Here is an 18,084-nt window from a genome sequence, read left to right as displayed (position 1 = left end):
AATTAATGGGGGGACCTAATCGCACAAAAAATATGTTAAACAAGGTTCATTACTGCATGATGTAAATGAGTTTCTCACCAATGATGTCACTGATTGGCTGAGATGAAAAGCTGGTTTCGAACAGTGCAGCATGGCCAGATTAGCTGCTAGCTCTTCAGCTTACTGCCTTACTGCTCAGACACGTTCTGTCTCGCTTGCTCGTTGTTTCGTTGCAAATCTTGTATCAGCCCAGCTGCGTCTCCATAGTAGTGGTACCCTAAGCAAGAGTCTCTCTCCTGTTTCCCACAGCTCTTGTCTGTAAGGCGGTCGCTGCTGTGAAATACCAACCCTTGGCACTCAGCCCAGACTGCGATCTTACATTTGTCTATAATAGAAAAAAAAAAGTATTTGAGAAAATTAATATAAAAGCGCTTCTTTTACAAAACTGGACCAATTAAGTGCGACCATCCCGTTATTATTATTATTTTTTTTTTTTCTTTCCTAGTTTAGAACCCGTATAAAGTCATTTTAATTATGAGGCGGAAATAAAGAAAAAAGTAAAAATAAGAAAAAAATATCTTATTTCTTTACCTCTTGAACAAATGGGTTCCCCACACAATGAAAAGGAACAAATTGGAAAAAAGAAGAAGGAAAAAAAAACGCAAAAAACTAATTACCGTTCTTGCCGTTAGTTTTGAGTTTTAATGAGCGGTCTTTATAACTATGCAAAATGGGATTGGAAATTAAAAAAAAAGAAGAGAGAGAAAGGGAGAAGAAAATCTGTTCGGCTTGTACAGTTCAGCTGTCTGACCCCCCTGATAAAAAGGAATGCAGTCATATCAAGTTTAGCAGACAATGAAGTACCTAAAGGTTTTCCCTAGACAAGTCCTTTATAACCAGTCGGTATTATGTGCTGCAGACAGCGTCCAATCGCTACGCTGGATTCTACAGCAATGACACAATAGGTGCCCTGGCCACTGTGTCCTGATACAAGCTCAGGTTCATGTACTGTAGATCTTAAAATTCATAGGTCTTTAATATTCAATGGAAGCCAAACGGCAGCGGCTGCTTAATTCTTCACCCGTAATTATAACCGCCTAATTGCTGTACATAAGCCGCCCTATAACGGTGGGTGGCGCATGCGGTCATAACACACGTCAGAAGAGTGCCCCCCCCACCCCACCCCAATCATTGCTATATAGAAAATCGCAAATTATCCGACGCAGCCAGCAGTTTAAGATTAGGTAAAAGCTTCATAGTCTCATTAACCCATTTTTTTTACAGCTTATCGGACCATCGACGGCAACATTCATTATGTTAGGGAAAGTAATGCAACCGCAGCGGATGCAGTATGTGTCAGCACAAAAAAAAAAATTCAAAAAAATCTTCAACTGAGACCATATAAAGGGTTAATCTATTGAGTTCTACTCCGGCGGAGATTTGAAAATAAAATAAAAATAAATGCTAAAACCTAAATGACATATCTCAAAGCTTCCCTAATTGGAGACCCATTGTGCTAATTCTCTGACGTGTGAAATAAACCGACAATGTAGCGGTGCGTACATATATAAAAAATGTTTTTTCTTTTTTTTTAATCTCCCCCCCACCTTCCCGAATTAAACATAGCTGCTCTCGCGCTGCATAGTGGGAATCTCCGCACTAATTTGAGTCATTTTTTTTTTTTATATGCATGCAGGATTAACATATTCATGAACTAAATGGCTGCTATGACTGCAGATTCAGCCCCGACTGTAAGCAAAAGCTCAACCCTCCAGCCTGCACAATGGATATAATGAGGGGGGGGGGGAAGGATGGCACCTGAAATAGGAATCTGTATAACCCCTCAACCCCATGAACCCCCCCCCCCCCCCCATATATCAATTTTTGAATATTTAAAAGCCTGTAAATACATTGACCTTTTACAGCCAGGAGGGAAATATGCCATTGGGCACCTTAATCGTACTGTCATGGTGTGAGATCAGCCGTGTTCGGAGCTATCAGTGATCATCAGCATCACTACCAGATGGTAGGTTTTTATTATTAAAAGATATATCCATTACCACAGAGAGTGTGATGGCCGCACGGAAAACAAAGGCTCGCCTGTGTTTTGTATGCTGTCATTCTCTTGTTCTTTTTTAGTGTTGAGCACCATTACACGCAATGGTACCGGCCATAAGTCTACTGATGTAAAGACGATCTGCAATAGGATTTATAAGCAGAATTTAGCATTTGTTTTTCTTGTGTGGGCTCAGAGGTAGGTTGACCTGAAGTCACTGATAACCATGATATCTAATCTGGTTGTGCAAACTCAGCACTGCTACATCTGTAAAAGCATAATGGGGGAGATTTGTCAAAACCTGTGGAGAGGAAAAAATTGCCCAGTTGGCCATAGCAACCAATCAGCTTGCTTCTTTCATTTTTAGGAAGGCCTGTGAAAAATGAAAGCAGCGATCTGATTGGTTGCTATGGGCAACTGGACAACTTTTCCTCTGCACAGGTTTAGATAAATCTCCTCCAATATGCATACGGTCCTGGCAGGCCTCACTGCACTGTTTATCTATTCAGAAATGGAACCTCAAACCTGAAATGCTATAATGTATGGCAGAATATATAATGCTTTATACGACTTATCTATTTATACTGCAAATAAAGGGTTTTCTAATCAACTGGTGCCAGAAAGTGAAACAGATTTGTAAATCGATTCCTAATAAAAATCCTAACCCTTCCAGTACTTATCAGCTGCTGTATGCTCCAGAGGAAGTTGTATAGTTCTTTTCAGTCTGATCTGTTCTTAATGCTGCCACCTCTGTCCATGTCAGGAACTGTCCAGAGCAGGTAAGGTTTTCTATAAGGATTTGTTCCCGACAGAGGTGTCAGCAGAGAGCACTGTGATCTGGATAGAAATACACAATTTCCTCTGAAGCATATAGCAGCTGATAAATACTGGAAGGGTTAAGATTTTTAAATAGAAGTAATGTACAAATCTGTTTAACTTTTTGGCACCAGTTGATTTAAAAAATATATATTTTCCACCGGAGTGCCCCTTTAAATTTAGGTTTTCTCTATCGCTGCAGGTAAATCTATGGATGGTGCATTGTGAAGGGGAAAAGAATCAGATAAAAGACATGCGCAGTAATTCGTTAGCTGTATAACATATTTTCTACAGTAAAACTTCTCCAAAACACCCCAGTGACAGACTTTCAGTTCTACCATATAGTATGCATACAGCGACATCTCCTTGAGACACCCTCCCAAAATTGCATGGAAAAGTGGTGTTCTGGGTGATGGTCATCTCAAACAAGATGGCCTGTATGCATTTTATATGGAGGGAATAAAAATTGTCACAAGAAATCAGGCCCTTTTAGTGGTTTCACTTAGCCATCTTTTTTGAGAAGACCACCAGCCTAGAAGACCACTTTTTAACCCCTTAAAGACCAGGCCATTTTACACCTTAGGACCAGAGCGTTTCTTGCACATCTGACCACTGTCACTTTAAACATTAATAACTCTGGAATGCTTTTAGTTATCAATCTGATTCCGAGATTGTTTTTTCGTAACATATTCTACTTTAACATAGTGGTAAAATTTTGTGGTAACTTGCATCCTTTCTTGGTGAAAAATCCCAAAATTTTATGAAAAATTTGAAAATTTTGCATTTTTCTAACTTTGAAGCTCTCTGCTTGTAAGGAAAATGGATATTCAAAATATTTTTTTATTTTATTCACATTTCCAATATGTCTACTTTAGATTTGCATCATAAAATTGACGTGTTTTTACTTTTAGAAGACACCAGAGGGCTTCAAAGTTCAGCAGCACTTTTCCAATTTTTCACAAAATTTTGAACCTCGCTTTTTTTCAGAGACCAGTTCAGGTTTGAAGTGGATTTGAAGGGTCTTCCCATTAGAAATACCCCACAAATGACCCCATTATAAAAACTACACCCCCCAAAGTATTCAAAATGACAATCAGTAAGTGTTTTAACCCTTTAGGTGTTTCACAGGAATAGCAGCAAAGTGAAGGAGAAAATTCACAATCTTTATTTTTTACACTCGCATGTTCTTGTAAACCCGATTTTTGAATTTTTACAAGGGGTAAAAGGAGAAAATGTTTACTTGTATTTGTAGCCCAATTTCTCTCGAGTAAGCACATACCTCATATGTCTATGTAAAGTGTTCGGCGGGCGCAGTAGAGAGCTCAGAAGTGAAGGAGCGACAAGGGGATTTTGGAGAGTACGTTTTTCAGAAATGGTTTTGGGGGGGCATGTTGCATTTAGGAAGCCCCTATGGTGCCAGAACAGCAAAAATAACCCACATGACATACCATTTTTGGAAACTAGACCCCTTGGGGAACGTAACAAGGAATAAAGTGAGCCTTAATACCCCACAGGTGTTTCACGACTTTTGCATATGTAAAAAAAATGTAAAATAAATTCACTAAAATGTGTGTTTCCCCCCAAATTTCACATTTTTGCAAGGGTTAATAGCAGAAAATACCCCCCAAAATTTGTAACCCCATCTCTTCTGAGTATGGAGGCACCCCATAAGTTGGCATGAAGTGCATTACGGGCGAACTACAATGCTCCGAAGAGAAGGAGTGATATTTGACTTTTTGAGAGCAAATTTTGCTCGGGGGGCATGTCGCATTTAGGAAGCCCCTATGGTGCCAGAACAGCAAAAAAAAAACACATGGCATACCATTTTGGAAACTAGACCCCTTGAGGAACGTAACAAGGAATAAAGTGAGCCTTAATACCCCACACGGGTTTCACGACTTTTGCATATGTAAAAAGATATATATTTTTTTTCACTAAAATGTGTTTCCCCCCAAATTTCACATTTTTGCAAGGGTTAATAGCAGAAAATACCCCCCTAAATTTATAACCCCATCTCTTCTGAGTATGGAGGTACCCCATAAGTGGACCTGAAGTGCACTACGGGCGAACTACAATGCTCAGAAGAGGAGGATCATCATTGAGCTTTTGGAAAGAGAATTTGTTTGGAATGGTAGTCAGGGGCCATGTGCATTTACAAAGCCCCCCGTGGTGCCAGAACAGTGGACCCCCCCCCCACATGTGACCCCATTTTGGAAACTACACCCCTCACAGAATTTAATAAGTGGTGCAGTGAGCATTTACACCCCACTGGCGTTTGACAGATCTTTGGAACAGTGGGCTGTGCAAATGGAAAATTACATTTTTCATTTTCACGGATCACTGTTCCAAAAATCTGTCAGACACCTGTGGGGTGTAAATGCTCACTTCGCCCCTTATTACATTACATGAGGGGTGTAGTTTCCAAAATGGGGTCACATATGGGGGGGGTCCATTGTTCTGGTACCATGGGGGCTTTGTAAACACAAGTGACCTTCAATTCCGGACAAATTTTCTCTTCAAAATCCCAATGGCGCTCCTTCTCTTCTGAGCATTGTAGTGCACCCATAGAGCACTTTACATCCACATATGGGGTATGCTCTTACTCAGAAGAAATTGGGTTACAAATTTTGGGGGGCTTTTTTTATTTTACCTTGTGAAAATGAAAAATTTAGGGTGACACCAGCATTTTAGTGAAAAAAATTTTTTTTTTCATTTTCCCATCCAACTTTAATGAAAATTTGTCAAACACCTGTGGGGTGTTCAGGCTCACTATACCCCTTGTTACGTTCCGTGAGGGGTGTCGTTTCCAAAATGGGGTCACATGTGGGTATTTATTGTTTTGTGTTTATGTCAGAACCACTGTAAATCAGCCACCCCTGTGCAAATCACCAATTTAGGCCTCAAATGTACATGGTGCACTCTCACTCCTGAGCCTTGTTGTGCGTCCGCAGAGCATTTTACGCCCACATATGGGGTATCTCCGTACTCAGGAAAAATTGCGTTACAAATTTTGGGGGTCTTCTTTTCCTTTTACCTCCCGTGAAAATAAAAAGTAAAGGACAACACCAGCATGTTAGTGTAAAAAAAAAATTTTTTTTTTACACTAACAGGCTGGTGTAGACCCCAACTTTTCTTTTTCATAAGGGGTAAAAGGAAAAAAAAGCCCCCAAAATTAGTAACGCAATGTCTCCCGAGTACGGAAATACCCCATATGTGACCCTAAACTGTTTCCTTGAAATACGACAGGGCTCCAAAGTGAGAGAGCGCCATGCGCATTTGAGGACTAAATTAGGGATTGCACAGGGGTGGACATAGGGGTATTCTACGCCAGTGATTCCCAAACAGGGTGCCTCCAGCTGTTGCTAAACTCCCAGCATGCCTGGATAGTCAGTGGCTGTCCGGAAATGCTGGGAGTTGTTGTTTTGCAACAGCTGGAGGCTCTGTTTTGGAAACACTGCCGTACATTACGTTTTTTATTTTTTATTAGGGGGACAGTGTAAGGGGGTGTATATGTAGTGTTTTACTCTTTATTATGTGTTAGTGTAGTGTTTTTAGGGTACATTCACACTGACGGGTTTACAGTGAATTTACCGCTAGGAGTTTGCGCTGCGGTGAAAAATTTGCCACAGCCCAAACTTGAAGCAGAAAACTTACTGTAAACCCGCCAGTGTGAATGTACCCTGTACGTTCACATGGGGGGGCAAACCTCCAGCTGTTTCAAAACTACAACTCCCAGCATGTACTGACAGACCGTGCATACTGGGAGTTGTACTTTTGCAACAGCTGGAGGCACACTGGTTGGAAAACCTTCAGTTAGGTTCTGTTACCTAAATCAGTATTTTCCAACCAGTGTGCCTCCAGCTGTTGCAAAACTTCAACTCCCAGCATGTACTGATCGCCGAAAGGCATGCTGGGAGATGTAGTTATGCAACAGCTGGAGGGATCGCAACTACAACTCCCAGCATGCAGAGACAGCTGTTTGCTGTTTAGGCTTGCTGGGAGTTGCAGTTTTGCAACATCTGTAGAGCTATAGTTTAGAGACCACTGCACAGTGGTCTCCAAACTGTGGACCTCCAGATGTTGCAAAACTACAACTCCCAGCATGCCCAGACAGCAAACTGCTGTCTGGGCATGCTGGGAGTTGTAGTTTTGCAAGATCTGGAGGTGCACAGTATAGAGATCACTTTGCAGTGGTCTCAAACTGTAGACCTCCAGCTGTTGCAAAACTGCAACTCCCAGCAAGCCTAAACAGCTCTCTGGGCATGCTGGGAGTTGCAGTTTTGCAACATCTGGAGGGTTACAGTTTAGAGACCACTATAGTGGTCTCAGACTGTAGCCCTCCAGATGTTGCTAAGTAACTCACCGGCTTCCGTTGGATCCAGGGAGCTGCGTCGCGGTCCTCTTCTTCTGCCGATCGTCGCCCGCTGCCGCCGCTGATCGTCGCCGCTGCCATCGCCGATGGGTAAGTGGATCTTCGGCGCCGGTCCCTGACAGTTTCCCCGTCCTGCCCCGCCTATTGTGGGAGGGCAGGACGGGGAAACCGAAAGTAAACCCCTCCGCCCCCGATCTGCTATTGGTGGTCGCATCTAGACCAACAATAGCAGAGATAGGAGGGGTGGCAACCCTGCCACCTCACTCCTATCGCTACAGGGGGATCGTGGGTGTCTAGGACACCCGCGATCCCCCTTCTATTCCGGGTCACCGGGTCACCATAGACCCGTATGACCCGGAATCGGCGCAAATCGCAAGTGTGAATTCACTTGCGATTTGCGCCGATCGCCGACATGGGGGGGTCTAATGACATGGGGGGGTCTAAGGGCATTTGCGCGGGGTACGCCCTTGGTCCTTAAGTACCAGGGAGCAAAGGCGTACCTGTACGCCCTTGGTCCTTAAGGGGTTAAATAAAATTTTGGTAATCTCCAAAGTGTTTTTTTTTTGTGTGACATCTTTTATTTCTTACCAATTTTTTCTTTTTCTTTTTTTTTTTTGCCTAAAATATAGCGTTTGCCATTAAAATGCTGTACTCCATTCATGTGTGTAATATCAACCTAAAATTATGTATTTTTTCTAACCTTAGACATTCACATGCAGCTCGTAGCGATGTGAGTTTCTTGGATGGGTAAATATTTGCTGCGTATAAGACAATGGAGGCTGGAACCGTATTGCAGATTTCTAGCCTCCACTGACTTACCGTATATACTCAAGTATTAGCCGTTCCGAATATAAGCCGAGCCCCCTAATTTCACACCAAAAACCTAGGAAAAGTTATTGACTCGACTATAAGCCTAGAGTGGGAAATACATCATCCCCCCCATGTCATCATCCCCCCCTGTCATCATCCAGACCCCGTCATTAACACCCCCGTCATCATCACCCTCACCATCATCACCTTGTCATAATCACCCAGTCATTATCGCCCCGTCATTATCACCCCGTCATCATCCCCCTCGTCATCATCCCCCTCATCATCATCCCCTTCGTCATCATCCCCCTCGTCATCATCCCCCCCCCCCCTTCATCATCAAGACCCAAGTTTTGTTTTCTACTCACCGGGCCGTCCATCTTCAGCCATCTATGCTTCAGGGACCGTCCAGTGGGGAGGGTTAGTCATTCCAGGCTGTCCATCTTCACCAGGAGGCTCTCTTCTCCACTCCGGGCTGACCACGAACTAGTGACGTTGCGTTGACGACAACGCACAGGGACGTACGTGCACAGCAGACGTCCGTGACTTCCCTGCACATGAACGTCCCTGCGCGGTGGCGTCAATGCAGAGTCACTGGATCGGGGCGGCCCGGAGCGGAGAAGAGGGCCTCCCGGTAAAGATGGACAGCCTGGAGCGACTAACCCTCCCCACCGGACGGTCCCTGCAGCATAGATGGCAGAAGACGGTTGGCCCGGACCATCCCCTCACAGTTAGGTTTTTGTTCACTCAAGTATAAACCGAGGGGGGTGTTTTCAGCACGAAGAATCGTGCGGAAAAACTCGGCTTATACTCGAGTATATACGGTATATGCAATAACTGTGGCTTTATTAGACCCTGTTCACACTGTGGAGATTCTGCAAAATTCTGTGCCGATTCCACTTGCAGCAGCTTCCCAATTATTTCCAATTGAATCATCCTGAGAAGTGTCATTTGTCAATAGGGCGGTGCTTATGTCCGCAAAAAATTGCCGCGGCCGTCAGCACAGATTCCAAACCAGAAGAATGGCGCAGATTCAGGGAAGCCTAATAAAGGCCTGACAAGGAAGACTTTCACTGATATTGCTATCTCTTAGTGTAATCCTTTTGATCCCATTGTGCACCATGATAAGTCACTAGATCAGTGGTCTCAAACGGTGGCTCCCCAGATGTTGCAAAACTTCAATTCCCAGCATGCCCGGACAGCCAACGGCTGTCCGGCTATGCTGGGAGTTAAAGTTTTGCAACATCTGGAGGGCCACAGTTTGAGACCACTGCACTAGATAATACAGGAGGGTAACCTGCACTATGGAAATCTGCAAATAACATATCGGCCAAGATTTATCAATCTATCTGAGGACAAAATCTGTCTGATCCCCATAGCAATCGATCAGGTTTTATTTTACCAGAGCAATCTGAGAAATGAAAGCTAATTGGTTGCTTTGGGCGATGCAGACAGTTTTTGATGTAAAGACAAATTCAGACATCACAGTATAACAATTCAGACAAGAGAAGCGAGGTGGACCAAAGGCGTAACTTGTAGTTCATAGGCCCTAGTGCAAAATCTGTAAAGATGCGCATGTCTACCATGTCTCAATAATATTACTGGTATCTTCTTATGGGGCAAAGGTGCCTTGGGGCTTCCTTAGTCACAGGGCCCCAATGTGACTTCTACCTCTGCATCACTCGTAGGTACCCCCTGCGTGAAACATTGCTGTGGCCGGCTGACACGTCATTACCAGAGCGGTAGTGGAGGGAATGAACAATAGTTTATAAACCATGAGAAAATAAGTAGGACACAAGAGGAGTGAGGATCCTGATCACAAGAGCTTACAATCTATGACGAAATAGGAGACAAGAGGAGTGAGGATCCTGATCACAAGAGCTTACAATCTATGAGGAAATAGAAGGAACACAAGAGGAGTGAGAATCCTGATCACAAGAGCTTACAATCTATAAGGAAATAGGAGACAAAAGGAGTGAGGATCCTGATCACAAGAGCTTACAATCTATGAGGAGGAGACAAGAGGAGTGAAAACCCTGATCACAAGAGCTTTCAGTCGATAATGAAATAGGAGACAAGAGGAGCGAGGACCCCGATCACAAGAGCTTACAATCTATAAGGAAATAGGAGACAAGAGGAGTGAGGATCCTGATCACAAGAGCTTACAATCTATAAGGAAATAGGGGGACACAAGAGGAGTGAGGATCCTGATCACAAGAGCTTACAGTCTATGACGAAATAGGAGACAAGAGGAGTTAGGATCCTGATCACAAGAGCTTACAATCTATAATGAAATAGGAGACAAGAGGAGTGAGGATCCTGATCACAAGAGCTTACAATCTATGAGGAAATAGGTGACAAGAGGAGTGAGGATCCTGATCACAAGAGCTTACAATCTATAATGAAATAGGAGACAAGAGGAGTGAGGATCCTGATCACAAGAGCTTACAATCTATGAGGAAATAGGTGACAAGAGGAGTGAGGATCCTGATCACAAGAGTTTACAATCTATAAGGAAATAGGAGACAAGAGGAGTGAGGATCCTGATCACAAGAGCTTACAATCTATGAGGAGGAGACAAGAGGAGTGAGGACCCTGATCACAAGAGCTTACAATCTATAAGGAAATAGGAGACAAGAGGAGTGAGGACCCTGATCACAAGAGCTTACAATCTATGAGGAAATAGGGGGACACAAGAGGAGCGAGGACCCTGATCACAAGAGCTTACAATCTATAAGGAAATAGGAGACAAGAGGAGCGAGGATCCTGATCACAAGAGCTTACAATCTATGAGGAGGAGACAAGAGGAGCGAGGATTCTGATCACAAGAGCTTACAATCTATAAGGAAATAGGAGACAAAAGGAGTGAGGATCCTGATCACAAGAGCTTACAATCGATAATGAAATAGGAGACAAGAGGAGTGAGGACCCTGATCACAAGAGCTTACAATCTATGAGGAGGAGACAAGAGGAGTGAGGACCCTGATCACAAGAGCTTACAATCTATGAGGAAATAGGAGACAAGAGGAGTGAGGACCCTGATCACAAGAGCTTACAATCTATGAGGAAATAGAAGGAACACAAGGGGTGAGGACCCTGATCACAAGAGCTTACAATCTATGAGGAAATAGAAGGAACACAAGGGGTGAGGACCCTGATCACAAGAGCTTACAATCTATGAGGAAATAGAAGGAACACAAGGGGTGAGGACCCTGATCACAAGAGCTTACAATCTATGAGGAGGAGACAAGAGGAGTGAGGACCCTGATCACAAGAGCTTACAATCTATGAGGAAATAGGAGACAAGAGGAGTGAGGATACTGATCACAAGAGCTTACAATCTATGAGGAGGAGACAAGAGGAGCGAGGATCCTGATCACAAGAGCTTACAATCTATAAGGAAATAGGAGACAAGAGGAGCGAGGATCCTGATCACAAGAGCTTACAATCTATGAGGAAATAGGAGACAAGAGGAGTGAGGACCCTGATCACAAGAGCTTACAATCTATGAGGAAATAGGAGACAAGAGGAGTGAGGATCCTGATCACAAGAGCTTACAATCTATGAGGAAATAGAAGGAACACAAGGGGTGAGGGCCCTTCTTCCCCTCTCCCCAGCCCCCCTCACACTACGCTACTGGGTAACAGGGCTTGTTCTGTATAATGGTAGGGCCACCTAGTATACTAAATAGGGTTGCCCAGAAAAAGCTTCATAGGCTAGTCACCCAGCATTATGGTGCAAAAGAATACAAGGAGTGCGGGTGGTATGTTTCAGTTGAGCTTCTAAGAAATAATGGGGAGCACACGCTCTATTGATTTCTATGGTAGTGTCGGGGATGCCTGAGTGCCTAGGTATCTTTGGCGCTTCCATAGAAATTAATGAATGACTGATTCCAAAGCATGCGCTCTTTCCTAGAGCTGGGACCCAGTTCTGGAGATCGCAGTGGGCGATCCAGAGGTCGGACCCTACGAGATCAGATATTAACGCTCTATCCTTTGGATAGGGTATAAGTTAATTTTCACTGGACAACCCCTTACCATGTAATGAATCTAAATTACATATCTGTAACACACATATATATATGTAGAAAAAATATAGGCAGCACACCACAGGTGGACTTCAAACAAAATTAGGATTTATTCCATGATGTGGGAGACATCATGGAATAAATCCTAATTTTGTTTGAAGTCTACCTGTGGTGTGCTGCCTATATTTTTTCTATACATTGAGGAACCAGTGGACCGAGGTTCAGATGATGCGGGCACCCCGAATTCTTTTTTTCTATCTATTTCTGGAGGTGCTGTTTTTATTGGATATATATATATATATATATATATATATATATATATATATATATATATATATATACACACACACACACACACATATACCTCAGTGGATTCATTATTAGAAGTGCCAGCTTTTCGGCACCATTCATTTTATAGTTTCATCATATAGAATACTTTATGAATAATATTTCATTGGCTATTGGTTTTTTGGCAAGAGACTTATAACTAATGCACTCAGTTCAATATTGAAAATGCATACCAGCCAAAATTACTGTTTAAAATCATGAAAAACATAAAAATGTACTCTTAAAGCAGGTGAATAGTGATTTCTTTGCATATTGTAGGAGCAGACTTTAAACAAGATCTTATAAAAAGTTTCATTAAAGGCTTGAGTTTCAGAAAAAGAAGGTCTGCCTTAGGCATCATGCACATGGCAGAGCCCGTATGATGGCAAACAGAGGTGACTCCATTAGGCCCCATACTAAGCTCTGTCATATGTGAAAAATATCTTCCCCTAGAAGCAATGTACTGTAATATGTTATCCATTGGAACATAGCATAATGCTTTCAGTCAGATTCTTATGGAATTTGGCACAAAAAAACACCTTTGTTCGTCCACATGAAAATTGTGGCATACTGAGATACAGTAAGGACCACATATGCTTCTATGTGTGCAGTATTAATATAGCTGTCCATAAAACTTCATATATAGAACTCAGGTGTCCATATGTGGTGTCCCAGTACAGCAGTTCCAGCTGTTATTGTTGGGTAGAATTGTTGGGAGGCTGAGCTGCTATAAGTTTGATGGACATAAGTATTTCAGGTACTGGAAAAGTTTACAAAATGTAATGTAAATGTCTTTGCATTTTACTTTATTTTGCGGTAAACACAGTGCAAATGGTTAATGTTTTCACTTATGTTGCATAACATTGCGCAGCTGAAAGGTTAATTTGGTCACATGTAGTCTCCTAGCCAATAATTGCATAAGCCAGCCCAAAGTCCAGCAGCCCTCCTCTCGTAAAGAAAGGTGGACATAAACCAGTTCTACAGTAGTCAGGGCTTTAGCTAGGTCTAGCCAGTACCATATGTACCAAAAAGTCGCTTTCTTTAAAGGGGTATTCCGGAATCTTTTTTTTATTTGACTGTGCTACAGGGTCTGTAAAGACAGTGTAGTTCATAATATAGTGTCTGTTCCTGTGCTTCATGGTTGTCTCACAATTCTTCTGTGATTTTAGCCCAACCTTAATTTTTAACAGCATACAAAATGAGGTTTTCCCAGGTTGCAGTGTGGCACCCGAGGCATTACATCACTAGTCAGGTGTTCAAAGGAAGCCTGTCTTTGCTTTAAAGGGGTACCCCGCCTAATAACATCTTATCCCCTATCCAAAGTATAGGGGATAAGATGTCTGATCGCAGGGATCCTTGCAATCTCTGGCGCAGCACCCCAGTCATCCGTGCATGGAGCGATCTCTGCTCCATGCAGGATGACTGGCGACTACAGCAGCCAATCCCCCTGTATTCATGTCTATGGGAGGAGGCATGACTGATACATACTAGCCATCATGCCCCCTCCATTCATGTCTATAGGAGAAGGCATGATGGCTATATACTAGCCATCACGCACCCTCCCATAGACATAAATGGAGGGGGTGTGGCGTGACATCATGAACATGGAAGCTCCAATCACTGCAGGCTACTCTGTAACCCTACTTATGACATATACTAGAAAGGTAATGTTTTACCAAGATGTACAACATATTAAAAGTTTTTTTATCTGACAATGCCTCGTTCACACTACCGTTAGGACGCGGCAGTGTGACGGATGTCAGGGCTGCCGGGGAAAATAGTGGGAGAAAAAATACAGCTTGTGCCGTCTTTTTCTCCTGCTACTCCCGCTGAAAAACAGTGGTGCCCGACTGACTCCATTAACTATAATGGGGTCCATCAGGACCCGATATGTCCCGTCAAAATGATGGCCATGAATCTTGAAAAAAATAAGAGAGTTTAACGCCATTCTTGACGGGGTGCAACGGCAGTGTGAAAGAAGCCTAACTAAGGACAAACTGTTATTTGGTTATCCCAAAAAACAGACAAATTCATGAAAAATTTTATTTTATCAAACAAAGCTTGTTGAGAGTAAGGGGGTTAAGTTGCCCAAAGCAACACATTAAATTGCTTCTGTTATTTTTTTTTTACATTTTTAAAAGTTAAATCTGGAATTGGATTGGTTGCTACTGCTCCACTGTTCTTCTGCATAAGTTTTGTTAAATCTCCCCCTGTGTCTGTGAAATCCCAAGAAAAATAAGAGTCAAGTGGCCTCCAGCTCCTCTATTACATATCTCATGTTCTGCATTTATATTCACTTTAGATAAATGGTAACTCATAAGAAGTGCCAGGGCCACGTTGGGTGCAGAAACGCAAAGAAGTGCACGATACTGACAGGAATTAATACATAACATAATGAAATGTCCTTCCTGCAGCCATGTTATTAAGGTGAATGGAGCTGACAAGCAGATTAATGGCACAATGTCAGGATATCTGGGAGAAGCTCGTCTGAACTTGTCATCCACTTGTCTACTAACTTGCAATTTCTCAGCGCTGAAGGCAGAAGTGCTGATCATTGGGAGGAAAGGTCAGCGCTGTGTTTTCTACAGTATTGAAGTGTTACTGATCAATGCAGGAAGAGAGGATGACTGATGAATGCCCCCAGCAAGGACTTTTCTCGGGTTCTCAGAGGTTCATATGGGATTGTTCTAGTCGAAACAAACATAATGTCAGAGCTCGATTATTTATTTATGTAAACCATGCCATTCCTTTAAAGGGGTACTCCGCCCCTAGGCATCTTATCCCCTATCCAAAGGATAGGGGATAAGATGTCAGATCGCCGCGGTGCCGCTGCTGGGGAGCCCCGGGATCCCCGCTGCGGCACTGCGCTATCATTACAGCACAGAGCGAGTTCGCTCTGCGCGTAATGACGCGCAATACAGGGGCCGGAGCATCGTTATGTCACGGCTCCGCCCCTCGTGATGTCACGACCCGCCCCTTTCAATACAAGTCTATGGGAGGGGGCGCGGCGGTCACCACGCCCCCTGCCGTAGACTTGCATTAAGGGGACGGGCCGCGATGTCACGAGGGGCGGAGCCATGACGTCACACGGCTCCGTCCCCTGTATCGCCCGTCATTACGCACAGAGCGAACTCGCTATGTGCTGTAATGATAGCGGGGTGCCGCAGCGGGGATCCCGGGGCTCCCCAGCAGCGGCACCACGGCGATCTGACATCTTATCCCCTATCCTTTGGATAGGGGATAAGATGTCTAGGGGCGGAGTACCCCTTTAAGGGGTACTTCAGTGGAAAACTTTTTTTTTTTCTTAATCAACTGGTGCCAGAAAGTTAAACAGATTTGTAAATTACTTCAATTAAAAAATCTTAATCCTTCCAGTACTTATTAGCTGCTGAATACTACAGAGGAAATTCTTTTCTTTTTGGAACACAGAGCTCTCTGCTGACATCACGACTTCAGTGCTCTCTGCTGACATCTCTGTCCATTTTAGGAACTGTCCAGAGCATCATATGTTTTCTATGGGGATTTTCTCCTACTCTGGACAGTTCTTAAAATGGACAGAGATGTCAGCAGAGAGCACTGTGGTCATGATGACATCGATGACAATTAGGATGCCCCATATATATTCTAGATACACTGACAAGCTAATGCCAACAAAATTGTCACATCCCATGGACAATTATCCAACATGTATAACCAGTTGTAGATCTATGCATCTTTATACCTTTTTTTGATCATAGGTCTTGTTTTAAGGAGTTTTCCCACTAAAGAGGGCTCTAAATGGCTCCACATTCAAGTGGGCAACAATGTAAGACATTGCTGAGTCCACACTCTTTACAATAGAGTAGATTCAGAGAATGACACGCAGGGAAAAGTTTAGCTTGCTAATATTTAAAGGATCTGCTTTGGTGTAGTCAATGCAGTGTACATAGCCTCGGGGGTCTAGTGCTCAAGGATCTTGTGAAAAACATCCAATGCGATGTACAGAATTAATTTTTTCTTTAACTATATATATACATATAAATATGCAGTACATGACAACGTCGGGAACATTCAGTTAAAAACTGGTTATCGATATTGTATGACTTGTACCACACAAAATAAGTTGGTAGATACTAATACTAACTAATCCTTGTGGGAGAGGGAAAGCAACATAGGAGGATGCATTTGTCCTTATATTCCATCATCATCATATCCCAACCTCATATCCTGTCCACAGGTGGGGCTGTAGTTGTAATGAAGAGATTGTAGGCTGATAATAGACGAGGGCATGGTTTTGCAGGGGCATAGCTTTGTGGGAGTAAGCAAGCCAACACCCAAAAAGGGTTGAAATTAAAAGGGGTGACGTGGTGGGGGCTTTTTTCAGGCTTTTGTGAGAGATGCATGGCTCGCATGCCGGACCAATGACCAATAAAAGATCAAAATTGAAGATGCATGGCTTGTGGAAGGGGGGTTGGCTTGCAAGCCAGAGTGGAGTTTGTGGAGTAAAGTAGGGCTCAGCTATGATGAAAAGATTGTGGTTGATGGACCTGTGATGTGGGTGCATTAGGTGAAAAAGGTGTGTCCGGTTTTGAGCCGAAACAAAAAAAGGACATAAATAGAGAGAGTGTGGCTTGTGGGAGGGTTTCCTCAAAATATCTCCTGCTATATGGAAGTGATGCTTCAGACGTGATGAAACATACACACACATACAAACACAAACATTGCATTTTATATATGATATATATACATATATATATATATATATATATATATATATATATATATATTTATTACTGGCCTAAAGGCTACAATATTTGCAGAGAAAACTACTCTTTTGGTTTGACAGACACCTTTTTTTTAATCAAATTTAGTTTATAAAGTGCAAAAGAAAAATGAAATTATGAAATAAGTGGCTTTTCAATTGTTTAAATAGTTGTTTCAACAAACTGCAATAGTTCAAATGAATAGTTCAAGCAAATATAGGAAACTTTGTAATATATCTTACCACAAAAACTGTAAAGAGTCTACATATGCTAACTGTAAGTAACAGATCTCACCCCAGGGCTTGATTCACAGTTTAGACTGTTCATTGCTGCTTCATAATGTCTTTTATGCTACTGCTACTTCTTAGGCTAGGTTCAGATTACGGAATCTCCGGGCAGAAAATTTCCGCCCGGAGATTCCGAGTGCGGCCAGCGCTGACTGAATCAGTCTCCAATAGACTGCAATGTGTTCCGTGCGGATTTCCGCCTGAAGAAAGAGCAACCCCTTTCTTCAGGCGGAAATTTCCAAGCGGATTTTCCGTTCACAAATTCTGCTTCACAAATTCCGAAGTGTGAATTTGTGAACGGAAACCCATTCACTACACTATACATTTTAGCAAGCGTAATTTCCGCCTGCAATTTCAAAGAGGAATTGCAGGTGGAAATTCCGTAGTCTGAACCTAGCCTTATGGTATGCTGTGTGTGCAGTGTATGAGAGCTAACATAAAGTGACTGTCAGGATCCGGGCTAGCGGCTGGTGATGACACTGGAGGTGGATCCCCTGTACCAGAGAGGCGATGACGCGGGCCGTACTGGGGAATCGGTTCTAAGCAGTTACTGGTGTTCACCAGAGCCCGCCGCAAAGCAGGATGGACTTGCTGCGGCAGTAACTACCAGGTCGTGTTCCCCAGTAGCGACTCGACCTCTCTGGCAGCTGAGACAGGCGCGGTACACA

At 43.1% G+C, this 18,084-nt stretch overlaps 1 protein-coding gene across 4 annotated transcripts in view; it reads right to left on the bottom strand.

Moving 5' to 3' along the window:
* The window catches only part of LOC130357063 (uncharacterized), a 732,821-nt gene that overhangs the window by 702,190 nt on the left and 12,547 nt on the right, over positions 1-18,084 (bottom strand). For 2 of the 4 annotated variants that reach the window (XR_008889093.1, XM_056559412.1), the window contains exons 2-3: positions 14,904-15,074; positions 79-364 (exon numbers count right to left, since the gene is read on the bottom strand). The gene's annotated coding sequence lies outside the window, so the exon portion shown is untranslated. Of the gene's footprint in view, positions 1-78; positions 365-570; positions 792-14,903; positions 15,075-18,084 lie in introns of those variants that run through there. The other 2 variants (XM_056559411.1, XM_056559410.1) reach the window with 2 other exon arrangements.

This window comes from Hyla sarda, chromosome 2 (assembly GCF_029499605.1).
Source record: "Hyla sarda isolate aHylSar1 chromosome 2, aHylSar1.hap1, whole genome shotgun sequence".
NCBI lineage: Eukaryota > Metazoa > Chordata > Amphibia > Anura > Hylidae > Hyla > Hyla sarda.
This window is presented reverse-complemented; position numbering and strand designations above follow the sequence as displayed.